A 13,701-nucleotide genomic window follows, 5' to 3' on the forward strand; every position below is an offset into this window, starting at 1 on the left:
TAGCAAGTGAAGCATTTGTTTTCTATAAACCACTTTCTTGCAACACTGACCCAAAAGAACTCTACAGCTGTAGATTATTCATACTTTGCTTTAATATTTATTACATTTTGGAATATGTATAGTAGCTGTTCTTTAAACATAAAATCAGTTAAGTAATTCAGAGACTTTCAGATGTATTAAGAATGGCCTTCCGTGTTCATCTAAAAAATGTTGGCATGTTGTCTCATGGTCCAAATTTTATGTCAGATTTTATTTGGCTACATTAAAGAATGCAGTATGTTTAATTTTCACTTGCATGTCACAATGTATTAGTTTGTGTTATAGGAGATATTTTAAATTGAAAGATTTTGTTTTAAATTATTTTTACAGTGAGGATTGTTTTCTGCTCTTTTATATTGTATATAGTGTCTTTTATGTAATCTACTGGCATATGTTTTGTAGAAGACTGTTTAAAATGACTGGTTCTCTTCCTGCAACTTTTGAAATACAAACCAGTGTTTTATACTCGTACACTCTCTGTTCTAAAGTCTATTAAAATTGTCATTTGACTTTGTCCCTGTTAAGAATTTGTGTACAGAGCTTTAACGTATCTTATAAAAGTTCTAAATTTGTCAACTGATGTCATATGAACTATTTACAAGTGCAGGCTGTGAAACATATTTATTGTGGCTCTTTTTCTCCCTTACAGTTTATTTCAGTGAATGTGAAAAGATAGCTAAGTGCTGGTGCAAGAGCTTCTCTGTGTAGAAGAGATACAGTCGTGACAAAGAATTTTTTTCCCCTTACCCCTTGAGTGGCCCCTTGGAAAAGAATGCAGGAGTGGAGATTGAATAGCCTACTGTCAATTTCCATGAAATCTTTAACCTCTTAAACAGTAAAGACAGCTGTTACTGTTGTACCAATAAAATAAAAACCAGCAGGATCTTATTAAAGGGAAAAAGGCAAAATACCACATTTATTGTGAATACAGAAAGAATCATAGTAAGCAGTTAGTTATAGTTATAACATTCCATTCAATCTCATATTTATTCACACATTCATTCATACAAACACACACACACACACAGGTTCTGCAAGGTTGTTATCATAGTTACCAGCCTTAGAGTTGCTTATGCCAAGCCACTGGCCAGGTGGCCTGGACATGAGGAGGGAGCAGGGCCTTGTCAGATGCTCATCTGATGCTCCTGGAAGTTGGTTTGCAGAATCAGACCCCAAAGTTCTCACTTTTTAGAGTCTATTTTTATAGGAATTTCTTCCTATGCCAGTCTATGGGAATTGCTTCATCATGCTGTTGCTGAATCAATCAGCAGATAACATCTTGGAGCTGTCAGGAATGTGCTATCTTGTTCTTTGGTTCTCCCATTCTTGAGGCTGTTGGGTGGATTCCAGTCTGCCCTCCGGGGGGTCCTCTGGTTATTTCCACTTGATGCCTTCTTCAGCCGATGGACACTGGATTCTTAGGCTGGCACCTCCCTGATCATTCAGTTATTATCCACACCAAGCATCCATCCACATACATCCTCTATCTCTATTTTAATCACAATTGTTAATACAACAAAAGGGCGGGGAGTCTCTGGGTGCTGTTTCTGTTAGAGTATTGTTTTGAGTCTCTCTCTCTGTGAATTGCTTTGAGAACAGACTGTCTTAGAATGTACTAACACTGTTAGCAGCTTGCAAGTTTCACACATAGAGGGAGAGAAACAGTACCAAAACCAAGAGACCTTAATTAGTAATACCCTGGAATTTGAACTATGGGGCATCAAACTCATTTGTGATTTTAATACAGAACTTCTTTAATATGATCCAACATAATCTGTGGTAGCTTTTTGTCAGAACCATCCTCCCTGTGCCTTATTTCACATACAGCAAGCTATGAAAACGTTTAGTTGAAGGTGGGCATCAATAAATGAACACACCTACATTAGCAGACATCTGTTTTGGTCACTACATTCAGCACAGTACCCAAGACCAGCTTTTTGCAAAGTAACTGCTCTACAGGTATGTAACTGTGTAGACTAGCAATCTAGCCAATTAGAAGTTAGCAATAACTCACCCCAGATTTATGGTATTGGGTGGTTTGTTTTTTAAGTTAGGGAATGGTAAGATCCAGTGTTTTACTCTTCCTTTAAAGGGCTTTTTTACTTCTGTATACCCCAAGGCAGGTGTTAACATATTGGATGAAGTGTAACTGCATGTAACCTCTTACTATTTTGTCCAAGTCCTTGTGTGGGACTTGCTATCCTGAGACCAAATAAAAGAAGACAGTGGTAAGAAGATCAAATACAGAGGCACATTGTTCTTCAAAAGTACTGTAAAGTCAGAGCATTTAAACTGACAAGCCTGAAGCAACTGTGACTGGCTAAGGGCTTCTATCTGAATTCAGAGCCTTTCATTTCACGACTAGCATTCCACTCTACCTTCATGACGATTGTCTACACTAGCAAATTACAGTGTATTACCAGAACACAGCCCTGTTTACTCTTATTTGAAGTGAACAGTCTTTGTGTTATTCTTGAACTAAGGCTTGCACTTTCTGGAGGGTGGGAAAAGCATAAGCAGCAGTTGGAAAATTAGGATGCTGAATAAGCGTCATTGGTTTATGCTGAATGCTCTTGTGATCTCAGGTGGAAATTGGCAGATGGGGAATTTGAACTCCTTGATTCCTCCATCCTATGAAATATAGTCTGAAAATTGATGCCAAGTGCATGTATATATTATATTGGTAAATAACAGCTTGTGGGGGGAGTGGAGGGAAGGGAATGTTCTTCCCTGAGCCATCCTATTCTATCTGTGAACTTAATTATGGCATCCTGAAATTATACAACCACCATTTATTGCAAACCAGATTAAATTAATAACATTAATCTGGAAGTGTAGCAATAAAAGCATAAGAAGGCACTGAGATTTTTACACATCAATCATACAATTATGAAAGTGCTTTACAGATGAGAGTGAGAACTAATAATAGATATGGGGGAAAATTAAGTTAGAGCTGTCATATCTGTTTTTATCTCTGACTCAGTAGCAAATGCTGCTTCTGCTCCTTAATGGCTCTGTTCCAGCAATATTTTGGCAGAAGCTGAGTCTCAAAACAAATCCTACCCTCTCCCTCCATTTTGCACACTACTTTTCTATAGCATGTGACTACATTATTAAACATTTTTATCAATGGAATTAAGTTCACATATTTTAGCTAGAGTTACAGGACAAATTTCCAGGAAAAAAATATTGATTCTCATAGTTCTTCATGTTTGCCGAGTGATCAGCATTCTAATGACTCTAATGTCCAGAAATCCAAAAGATATTGCTGATTGTCATTTTCTGTTCTCTACCATTTTAAGATTTAAAAGTCACTCTTTGAAGAGCTAACTATTTTCCAAATCCACTTTAAGGACCTTCCTTATCTTTTCACAACATGCAAATGAAAAACAGAGTACTTATCTATACATTTGTAACTTTTAGCAACAATTTATACTCTTAAATTTAACTCAGCCATTACCCATTGTCTGTCTATTAGGAGTTTATATGAACCCTATAACAACTTAGATTGGGTCCTTAATGTGTATATCCAGGCAAATTAAAACAGAGTTTCTGATCTCCAGCTTCTTCTATATGCATGTCAGTTACTTTAACCTTTGGGCTGTTAATGTGACCTAACTCAGCCTGACATCTCTATCAACCTATTTCCCTCTTCTTTTTTATTTTTAAGATCTTTGTGCAGTTTTTCTTGCCCAATGCCTTGACTTCCCCTACTCTAACCCTCACCTTTATATCCATTCCACTGAAACAGCCCTCACTAAGTGCTTGTCTACACAACACCCAACTTTTTGCTGTACATCAGATAACATGCCACACGGAAGCCTCAGCACTAGGGCTGGTGTGTCCTCTGTAAGTACATGTGGTGTGCTATGGACTGACGGCATGGCATTCTTAGAGGATATCCCATGGGCCTTTGGTGCTGAGTGTGCATTATGGGATGCATAGTAGATGCCAGGCTAGTTCAAATTTTTAAAAATGCCATGATTCAGCTGTCTTCATCCTTTACCTCCTTTATGGTTGGGCTAGTGCCATTTTTGAATTGTTGTTGGCCAGCATGGACCCAACTGCTCCATGACATTGCTGTCAACCTCAAATATATAGAGGCTGCTTGGCATGTATTTCAGCACGTAAAGCCAGATGAGTTTGACTTTGGACTTCACCATCTGCACAAGTGAGCAGATGATATGGTGGCAGCAGCAGCTCCTTTAGTATCAGGAGGGTCTTCAGTAGCAGTGGAATTGGGATGTGGATGAGGAAGAAGATGATCCCAAGCAATTCATAGCAGAGGACCAGTTCCTGAAGCATCTTCACAGCATGCAGTGCCATATCTGGGTTTGGAAAACCAGCATGGATTGGTGGGAAAAGATCATTCTGTAGAGTTGGGATGACTACCTGCGATGAGCTGAACTAACCCGGGAGCTGCAGAAGCAGTATACTGACATGCGGTGCCCCATACTCAAGAACAAGCTGATTGCAACTGTCATCCAGAAGCTATCCACTCCTGAATGCAGTTGATCTGTATGAACCAATTTGGTGTGGTGAAATCAGCTTTGGGACCATTGTCATGCAGGTGTGTGATGCCATGGAAAAGGTACTGTTGCACTGGGTTAGAACATAAGAATGACCATACTGGGCCAGACCACTGGTCCATCTAGCCAAGTATCATGTCTTCTGACAGTGGCAAATGCCAGTTGCTTAAGAGGGAATGAACAGAAGAGGCAACCATCGAGTGATCCATCCCATCATGCACTCCCAGCTTCTGGCAATCAGAGGCTAGGGACACCCAGCTCATGGGGTTACAAACCTAACCATCTTGATGAATAGCCATTGATTCTTCCATGAACTTATCTAGTTCATTTTTGAACCCTCTTATAGTTTTGGCCTTCACAACATAGCCTGGCAATGAGTTCCACAAGTTGACTGTGCACTGTGTGAAGATGTACTTCCTTTTGTTTGTTTTAAATCTACTGCCTATTAATTGGGTGACTTCTGGTTCTTATGTTATGTGAAGGGGTAAGTAACGCTTCCTTATTCACTTTCTCCACACCAGTCACAATTTTAAAGTTACAAAGTTTGGTAATGCTCAGGAGGTTATTGATGGCTTTGCACATAGGGGATTCCCAAACTGTATCGAAGCAATTGATGGGACCCATGCATACTATTTACCCCTCCCCCCACCATTAGGGCTTAGAATTCATAAACAAGCAGGCATATTTCTCCATGGTGCTCCAAAGGCTTGGTTAAATTCTGGGTGGTCAGGAAGGTTCCACAATGCTAGGATCTTTCAGAACTCAGCTCTATTTAAATTAACAGAGAAAGGACTGTTTATTCCTGGAAACACTATGGACGTTGATGGTGTGGTCATTGCTCTTTGGGGACTCAGCTTACCCTCTGCTTCCCTGACTAATGAACTATTCACAGGCCTCTTGTACAGAAGGAAGGACCAGTTTGACTACAACCTCAGTAGTTGCAGGATGACCGTGAACAGTGCATTTGGTTATTTGAAAGGTAGACGGCACTCTGGAACAGGTTGGACACAGCAGAAAAAAACATGCCAAAGATTATACCAGCATGTTGTATTTTCCACAGTGTTTGTAAGAGTAAGGAGGAAAGCAGTGGGTGTGAGCTAAAGTGCAAAGATTTGCTCAGCAGTTTGAACAGCCAGCAAGGCATCCAATACAAAATGCAAACAGCTGGGGCAATATTGTCAGTGGTGCCTGTTCTTATTTTGAGTTTCAGGCCTGAAATTGTGCAGTTGGACATCTAGCTGTTAACCCCTGGAGGGAGGTGGAAGTATTTTGTGTAGTTCAGTGTTGTTTATGGTGGGTGGAAGTACAATGTTGTGGCAATTCCTATTGTACCTTGTGTCTTTGCCAACATGTTTGTAAAACCTTATGAATTAGTGCAAATATTATTTTAGGTGTAAAATTAACTGACTCCTTATGAATGAATTTTAATTTTTTTTAATTATTAACCAACCTATTATGTTACAAACAGATGAAATGCAAAGTAATGCATATTGGAAAACACAATCCCAACTATACATATAAAATGATGGGATCTAAATTATCTGTTAGCACTCAAGAAAGAGATCTTGGAGTCATGGATAGTTCTCTGAAAAATCCGCTCAATGTAAAAGGGCAGTCAAAAAAGCAAACAGAATGTTGGGAAATATTAAGAAAGGGATAGATAATAAGACAGAAAAAAGACAGTTACCTTTTCCATAACTGGTGTTCTTCGAGATGTGTTGCTCATGTCTGGAGGGTCATGTGGGAGTCTTTCAGGCCATGCAATTTTATGTCCGTCTGTTCCACAAAAAGAGACTTGCCATCAAATGGGAGGTCCTGCAAGGAACTCTGTGCCTCACTGGACAGCCCAGACAGCAGGAGCCACAACGCCCTTCTCATGGACACCATGGAGGCTGCCTTCTGTGGCACCGGCAGAGCAGGCTGTCTGGCCTGACCCATCGATGGATGACTGTGAAGGGAGGCCAGGCTGACATACGACCTGCTGCTGTCCCCAGACCGGGAGAAGTGGCGGCACCAGGAGCAGTGCCCACCACAAGAGTGTGATCCTGACGTGGAGGAATGATACCGCCTATAGTAGCTGCTCTGCGATTGGCTCCAGCGGGCGGATCCATGACAGGAGGCAATGGCGATTGACACCCAGGGCTGTGGGAGCAGTGCCATGGCGGGGTCCTGGAGCGAGACGACGAACAGGAATGGCGTCAACGTTTGTGTCGCGACTGGCTACTATAGCCCCTCTGAGACGAGGACCTTCAGTGTCATCTGCCTCAGTCCCGTCGGTGTCCGCTCCTCGAGGTGGAGCAGTGCCTGAAGTCTCTGTCAGTCGGAACCCAGCCAGACAACCTGGTGGGGGTCGACAGCGACCTGCATGGACTACACATGGGATGGTTGCTGAGCGGCGAACAGCATTGGGAATATTCCCACGACCGATACCAAGTCGAGGTGAATGCAGAGATCCCAGCGGCAGCTTGCCTCTGGACTGTGGGGCCAACATTAGCAGTGCTGGAACCGGCATGCACATAACTTCCTGGGCCACTTGCAGGGCCTCTGGCATGCAGGGCATCTGGACATCCAGGGAAGCCTGCTCCAAATGGGCCGGGCTACTCTGCTCGACCTGAGTCAGAGGCCTAGAGGCCGATGGGGACCGAGGACTGCCCAACGTGGGTCTAGCCTCTCCATCAGTCTTGCTCTGGTGCTGCAGTGGAGAAGGCCTCCTCTTAGCCTTCTTGGCATGCCCCACGGATGGGGAGCGATGCCAACTGGTAGATGGCACTGGGGGGTCACTGCACACCAACATCGTGGTACCCGGTGCCAATTTGGAGCAGTGTGCTGAGTTGGGGTCAACGCCGACTCCATCAGGATGGCCTGGAGCCTAATGTCTCTCTCTCTCTCAGTCCGAGGCTTGAACGATTTGCAAATCTTGCAGCAATCGCTGAGATGGGTTTCACCCAAACAGTGTAAACAGTCCACGTGGACGAATTACTGGCATCGGTCGCCTACAAGTGTCGCTTGACTTAAAACCCGGGGCGCGGGTCATGTCCCAGCCCAGGCGCACTAACTAATCTAAACTAAAACTAATCAAACTATTAACTACAGGTACCATACTCTGAACGAACAAGAGTTCTGGGGAAGAGCTGCAGCAAAGCTGGAGTAGATCAACTTGGAAGCACTTTCACTGGCGGCAAGAAGGAACTGAAGTTGGGGGGAGCGCGCAGTGCCCCTTATACCGTGCCATGGAGGCACCACTCCAGGGGTTGCTAGGGGCGCTCCCCTACTGGTACTGTTATGGGAAAAACTTCTGACATCGGTGCATGTGGTGAGCACGCATGCCTATTGTGGAATACACATGAGCAATCACTTGAAGAATATCATCATATTGCCTCTATATAAATCCATGGTATGCCCACATCTTGAATACTGCATGCAGATCTGGTCGCCCCATCTCAAAAAAGATATACTGGAATTGGAAAATGTTCAGAAAAGGGCAAAAATTATTAGAGGGTGTGGAATGGCTTCTCTATGAGGAGCAATTAATAAGACTAGGACTTTTCAGCTTGGAAAAAAGACAACTAAGGGGGGATATTATAGAGGTCTATAAAATCATGACTGCTGCAAAGAGAGTAAATAAGTGTTACTTACTTCTCATAACACAAACACTAGGAGGTCACCAAATGAAATGAATAGGCAGCAGGCTTAAAACAAACAAAAGGACACATTTTTTCACACAATGCATAGTCAACCCATGGAACGCCTTGCCAGGGGATGTTGTGAAGGCCAAGACTATAACAGGGTTCAAAAAGGAACTAGATAAATTCATAGAGAATAGGTCCATCAATGGCTATTATAGATTTCATAGATATTAAGGTCAGAAGGGACCATTATGATAATCTAGTCTGACCTCCTGCACAATGCAGGCCACAGAATCTCACCCACCCACTCCTGCGAAAAACTTCTCACCTATGTCTGAGCTATTGAAGTCCTGAAATCGTGGTTTAAAGACTTCAAGGAGCAGAGAATCCTCCAGCAAGTGACCCGTGCCCCATGCTACAGAGGAAGGCGAAAAACCTCCAGGGACTCTTCCAATCTGCCCTGGAGGAAAATTCCTTCCAGACCCCAAATATGGCGATCAGCTAAACCCTGAGCACATAGGCAAGATTCACCAGCCAGATACCCAGGAAAGAATTCTCTGTAGTAACTCAGATCCCACCCCATCTAACATCCCATCACAGGCCATTGAGCCTATTTACCATGAATATTTAAAGATCAATTAATTGTCAAAATCATGTTATCCCATCATACCATCTCCTCCATAAAATTATCGAGTTTAATCTTAAAGCCAGATAGGTCTTTTGCCCCCACTGCTTCCCTTGGAAGGCTATTCCAAAACTTCACTCCTGATGATTAGAAACCTTCGTCTAATTTCAGGTCTGAACTTCCCAATGACCAGTTTATATCCATTTGTTCTTATGTCCACATTGGTACTGAGCTTAAATAATTCCTCTCCCTCTCCGGTATTTATCCCTCTGATATATTTATAGAGAGCAATCATATCTCCCCTCAACCTTCTTTTAGTTAGGCTAAACAAGCCAAGCTCCTTGAGTCTCCTTTCATAAGACAGGTTTTCCATTCCTCGGATCATCCTAGTAGCCCTTCTCTGTACCTGTTCGTTTGAATTCATCCTTCTTAAACATGGGAGACCAGAACTGCTCACAGTATACCAGGTGAGGTCTCACCAGAGCCTTGTATAATGGTACTAAAACCTCCTTATCTCTACTGGAAATACCTCGCCTGATGCATACGAAGACCACATTAGCTTTCCAGAGATGGTGTCCCTAGCCTGTTTGCCAGAAGCTGGGAATGGGCAAGAGAGGATGGATCACTTGATGATTACCTGTTCTGTTCATTCCCTCTGGGACAGCTGGCATTGGCCACTGTCGGAAGACAGGATATTGGGCTAGACGGACATTTGGTCTGACCCAGTATGGCCATTCTTATGTTCTTCCACTGAAATGATATACTAAAAAAGAACCAATCTTGTCTAATTACAAAGAACACTTTCATCAAACCAGCAGTGAAAAAACAACAACAACAAAATGTAACAGTGCCGTGCAGGGCACAATGCAAGTGAGGTGTTGGGCTTAAAGTCACAGGCAAGTATACATCTTGGCTTTTTCTCTTCTGTTTTGTGGAACTTCGGACATGGAGTGCCATGTCAAAGTTACCAGAATGGTAGAGGGATCAAAAGACTGCTGGGGTCCCAAGTGCCATAGTTCTTGGTGTCCTAGGCTGGGGTCTAGGAAGGGAATGTCCTCTGAGAGCAGTGGTGCAAGAATGGGGTGGGGGGTGTTTGTTTACAGTAGTCTGTGCTGTATAACATGGCTGGATGCTGGTCTGCAGTACTGCATTGCTGGTAACAAGCACTGCAACAGGGCCTTTTGGCTTTGCATTGCCTCTGCATCTTGTGTCTTTCTCCATTCTGCCTTTGGCCATGGCAACGTTTTCTTTAGCACCTGCCATGCTGTCCTTTGCCACTGCAATGATCTCCCTGGAAAGCTCCTTATCAGTTTCCCTCCCTGTCTTCAGTTATTGCTTCCACCTCTCCACTTTTTCTTCTTCTTTTTTTTTTTTTTTTGGACTCTGTAACGATGTCTGCAAACATTTTATCACAAGTTTTCCCATTTTCTCCCCCTCAGCCTTACTCCTCAGTATCTGGCCAGTGCAGTGCCATAGCTGTGGGGTTATTATTATTTATTTTTAAAGGCAAGTAGTTGTTATTTGTTTATATTCTAAGAAGGCTGTAATAGCATTCTTTTTTCATGCATTTCTGGCTTTTCCATTCTGAGATTCCTCCCAGACTTGGGGGAATCTCAGAGACAGTAAGTGATGTGTGCACTGGGATTTTTGTCTATGCCGTACATGCTGTGTGGTTTTGCCATTGTGACTTGGAGGCTGGGGTGGGAATTATCTTCATCATCTGGATTTGCATTACCTTGGAGCTGCTTATATGGTATAGGAGGGGTTATCAGGTGAATCTGGGGGTGAGCTTAACAGTACTCTACATCCCCTGTAGGCTGTTCTGACTCTGGATGATGATACATTGAGGTGGGTGACTAGCAGTCTGTGACTGGCCTTATTCAAAAAAAACATTCCAGCAAGATACACTGTGAAATGATTCACCAAGATGGTTGGTTCCCCCTCCCCCGCAAAGTGGAAGGGAGTCATGAACTATACTGGAGGGAAAGGCTGTGTGGCTTTTCCTCATAATCTCCTAACAAAAACGAAGCAATTTCTTAGCCTTAAATTTTGCTTTCTCTCCCCCGCAGACATGTTGAAAGTGCAGAGAAAAATAGATAGGGTCCTGCGATGATTACTTGAAGCATTCACTGATACCAGTCTGTAACGATGCATGTTCCAGGGCATTTACAGAAGAGCTGTACTCTTTGTGGCTTTACAGGCATGCAATGTCCATGTCTACCTCATGTAAAATGAGAACACCAATCAAACTTCTTTTCCTGTTATCACTTTCTGCATAAACGTTACATTTCACACAAAATAATGTTTTCCTTATTTGAATCTCTTATGGGAGCGGGTGAGGAAAAGACTGCCATTGTGTCATGCTGGCCGCCATATTGAGGTGGTGAACACATTTTATTTTTGGTTGTGTATGGTTTTGGTGCAAGTTTTTTTGGGGGGGCAAGAGGCAAAACCAGGGACAACAGCTGAGGGAAGGGGGAAAAAATAGATACATGGACATGTCCCTTTCTCAGCATGGGCCTGAGAACAGTTGGTAGTTGGGGCTTTAGCATAAGACGAGACCATCTGTCCAGCCAGAGCAGCCATCACTTTGGAAAGGGGTACCACTGTGGGAGGAAGAGAGGTGGGAGAATGGACAGCATGGGCCGAGGGACGGACATGGACATTCATCTGCAATGGCTGCAGCCATGGGGCACCCGGAACAGAAGCTAGCATGATAGTATAGCATTATAATAATAATTAATTGTAACCCTTCTGCCAGGCCAAGTTGATAGCAGCAAGGGCCGGGTTCAGTACAGAGGGGTTCCCTCTCATCAAAGCAAATGCAAAACTGGCTCAAGCCCCCACCCAGTGACCTGGGAAAATCTTACACACCCCCTGGGCGCCTCAAAGAGGCAATACTTCCCCTCTCGCAAGCACAGTCTCGGTGTAGCAGAGAATCTTTAATAACATGAGGTAAACGACATCAGCATTAAATTGGGGAAACACCACAACTAGTGTTCTTTAACCAAACCATGAGCAAAGACCCACCCCAGCAAATTGGGCCACATCCTTTCCCTCGGGTTCTTGAGTCCCAGAACCCAAACATCTCTTGAGTCCAGCAATCCACAAATCACCCAAAGTTCAAAAAGTCCAGACCCAGAGTTCAAAAGTTCATCTGCAGAGTGTTGCTCCCCAGTCTGGCTAAAACGTGCCTGTGTGTGGTGGGAAAGAGGTAAGGGGCACCTTACGTGTTCTGAAGCTGACTGCCCCACAGGGCTCTGCTCCGCTGTCTCACGACCGGCTCCGCTCTGCACAGTTCGCCGTCTCACGAACACTTCACTCCGCCGTCTCACGAACGGCTCTGCTCAGCTGGCCGTCTCATGAACACTCCGCTGTCTCACGAACAGCTCCGCTCCGCACAGCTCGCCGTCTCACAAACACTCCACCAGCCTATCCATGAACAGCACCACTGCACACTAGTTCTTCCGGCTCCCCACTACTTGACACAGTGTTCAGTGATTTCAGCTCTCAGTGATTTCAGCTCATAGTAGTGGGAGCCTTAGTGCTGGTGCACCATAAGGCCAAAGTGAATTCAGCACAGTACCTGTAGCAAGATTCTTAATAGACCCAAAATTAGCTCTGACATTCCACAGTGGAGAGAGACAGAGGTACAACTGGTGTTTCAGGCCCTCACAAAGGGGCCCACACTACCAGGTACAAATACCTGTCTCAAGCCTCTCTCAATTCACAGGATTTTGGAACCCATGTCCCTTGCCTAGCGAGTGCTACTTAGTTGATGGTGAGTCCCTCCATCATAACAAAAGGCCAAGTACAGTTCCAAGCACAGTTCCCATAATCAGGGTAATAACAATTTATTCTTCCCCCCCAATAACAGAGACACTGGGGATCCCACAACAGCCAAAGTGACCATTTGGGCAGTTATGGCCTCATGCTAGGCGGGGTGTGTGTGCCTATGCAAATGAGATCAGCCCCTGAAGTTCTTTTCCACAACTTGCCACACCTCACCACCAGATGTCAGGGTGGAGCTCATCCTGACTCTGCTTACATAATAATAAAACTTAATAGTAAAATAATTTTAAAAATTAAAATGTACGTGTCAAGGTTCCCTCCATAGGATCAGCCTCCTCCATCCTGTTTTGGGTTGCTGCCTGGGAATCAAAGTTAGTTGCTGGAGGGCAGGAATCAGTCTTCAGCCTGGCTGGCAGCAGGGTCCTGAGTCCCAACAGATCAGACTTTCCAGAGAGATCTCTTCACTGGCCTCCTTATGCTCATGAGTCTTGCTGGTCATCCTTGGGGAGGAGGGGTGTGTGGAGTGAGATTGCAGGCAGCAGCTTCCACACTCTGCCTGGGGTAGGTGGTCCAGTAGTTTGATAAAATCCTGTCCAGTTCCTCTAAAAATTGGCAGGTTACCTGTCCCCTGCTAGATGTTTTCCTCCTGTCCCTCATTTTAACATAGGTGTTCCTGAGTGGTTTGCTTTTTATCCAGCACCATTTGGTGTATCAGTCATGGACCATAGCAGACATCAGCCTATCAATAACTACAAAATGGTCTTTACTGTAGTGGCTGGCCACAAAAGATTCCTGCCCCAACAACTCCCCAGAAGGCAGTGAGACCCAGGGTCTCGGTGAGACTTCAAGCTGCTGCTCAAAGCACATTATAAGGCTTCTGAAGTATTGCAGGTATTGTGATTAAACAGGAATCCAGGACCAAATAGACAAAATCTGACTATGCACCAGCGTATAAATGGGGGAGAGGACAGCCAGGGATAATTTGGCCCCAGAGCAGGAGAGGAGGCACAGGTAAACAGACAAGTCAGTAACGGTCACCCGCAAAGCAGTGTAGGACAGCCAGTGGAAGACTGCCAAAGTAGTTCTTAGC

This window comes from Lepidochelys olivacea (assembly GCF_965140295.1).
Source record: "Lepidochelys olivacea isolate rLepOli2 genome assembly, chromosome: 7".
Lineage (NCBI taxonomy): Eukaryota > Metazoa > Chordata > Testudines > Cheloniidae > Lepidochelys > Lepidochelys olivacea.